This window comes from Mandrillus leucophaeus, unplaced genomic scaffold (genome assembly GCF_000951045.1).
Source record: "Mandrillus leucophaeus isolate KB7577 unplaced genomic scaffold, Mleu.le_1.0 Scaffold67, whole genome shotgun sequence".
NCBI classification, from domain to species: Eukaryota; Metazoa; Chordata; class Mammalia; order Primates; family Cercopithecidae; genus Mandrillus; species Mandrillus leucophaeus.
The window spans coordinates 4184230-4186125 of record NW_012107252.1 but is presented as its reverse complement, the minus strand read 5'-3'; the positions used below and the strand labels follow the sequence as shown (position 1 = coordinate 4186125).

General features: G+C 48.4%; 1 protein-coding gene across 1 annotated transcript in view; it reads right to left on the bottom strand.

Annotated features, from left to right (window-relative positions):
• LOC105555127 (chromosome unknown open reading frame, human C1orf228) overlaps positions 1-1896 on the bottom strand; it is a 64464-nt gene that overhangs the window by 8196 nt on the left and 54372 nt on the right. The gene's annotated exons all lie outside the window — the stretch shown is intronic.

The window sequence follows — 1896 nt, the reverse complement described above, 5'->3', positions numbered from 1 at the left end:
CTCCACCCATAAAATGGGGAAAGTAATAGTGTCCTCCTCCTTGGCTTATTGTGAGGGGTAAGTGAGTAAAGATCAAGGGCAGTACCCAGCATAGAGTTAACACTCTATAAAGGTTAGCGACTATTGTTTCTGTCATCAAGGTGGTAGGTGGTAGGTGGTAGGTGGTAATTAAAGTTGTGGGAGTGGACGAGGTGCCACAGACAGCAAAGAAGGAGAAGAGAACCTGGGGTTGAATGCTGGAAAAAAAAAATTGACACCTAGGGGACTGGTAGAGGAATGGGAATGTATAAAAGACCAAGAAGCAGCTTCTAGAGCCATAGGAGGAAGCCAGGAGAGTACGGGTTCGGGAGGGATGAGAGTATTCAAGGAGGAGGTATTGTCAGGAGAGTTTGAATGTTTGAGAGTTCAGGCCCCATGAAGCTGAGGGGATGCTCTGTGGGGCCCATCCTCATGCATTTGACAAACAGGGATTGAGCTCGTGCTAGGTGCAGTGCTGGTGCTGATGAAACAGCAGTAAATGAAACAGATGTGACTGGGCGCAGTGGCTCATGCCTGTAATCCTAGCACTTTGGGAAGCTGAAGCAAGCAGATCACTTGAGGCCAGGAGTTCAAGACTAGCCTGGCCAACATGGTGAAACCCTGTCTCTGCTAAAAATACAAAAATTAGCCAAGTGTGATGGCAGGCGCCTGTAATCCCAGCTACTCAGGAGGCTGAGGCAGGAAAATCGCTTGAGTCCGGGAGGTAGAGGTTGCAGTGAGCCAAGATTGTGCCACTGCACTCCAGCCTGGGCAATGGAGTGAGACTCCATCTCAAGAAAACAAAAGACAGGTGTGAGGTGCTCGCCACTCACACTCCATGGAAACTTTAGTGGTGCAAGAGACACATTCATTCCTCCAATCCAAAGAGGAACTTTGGAATCCTCAGCCTATCAACATCAGAGGAAACTTCAGCGATCAGTTGTCTGATCATCTCATTGAATAGATGAAGAAACCAAGAATAAATGACTTGCCCAGGAAACCACAGTGAACAAGAGACAGGGCTGTAGCAGCAGGCTTAGTATTCCTTTGGCAGAAGGAGCCACAGAAATGGCATTGTATCTGGGAACTGTGGATATTCCATGCAGCCATTTCCAGGGTGCTAACAGCACTGATGTTTCATAATTCTTTGCTCCCAGAGCCTTGCAAAACCAGGGTTCCGGGTCTTTCTCTGCAGGTCCAGACAAGACTGCCACCTACTGGACACCTATGAGAAATGCTCTTCCTTACAGAGGTTTGCTTCCTTTTCCAGCAGGGCACTAGCATGAACATGTTTGGCATGTTGCACTGCTGTAAGAAACAGACCAGTCAGGCGTGGTGGCTCATGCCTGCAATCCCAACACTTTAAGAGGCTGAGGCGGGAGGATCGCTTGAGCCCAAGAGTTTGAGGCTGCAGTGAGCTGTCAAGCCACTCAACTCCAGTCTGGGAAACAGTAAAACCGTTTCCAAAAAAAAGAAAGGCCGGGGGCAGTCAAATCAGCTTGGGCAACATCGTGAGATCCCATCTCTACACAAAAATAAAAAAAATTAGCCAGGCATAGTGGCATGTGCCTGCAGTCCCAGCTGCTTACTTGAGCTCAGGAGGTTGAAGCTGCAATGAGCCGTGCATGAGCACTGCACTCCAGCCTGGGTGACAGAGTAAGGCTCTGTCTCAAAAAAAAAAAAAAAAAAAAAAGGGAGACCAGTGTCAGGCATCTTCTTGACATTCTGTAATTAATTCTGTCTCTGTCTCTGATTTCTGTATACCCTGCTACTTTTTTTGAGGCGGAGTTTTGCTCTTGTTGCCCAGGCTGGAGTGCAATGGCATGATCTCAGCTCACTGCAACCTCTGCCTCCCGGGTTCAAGCGATTCTCCTGCCT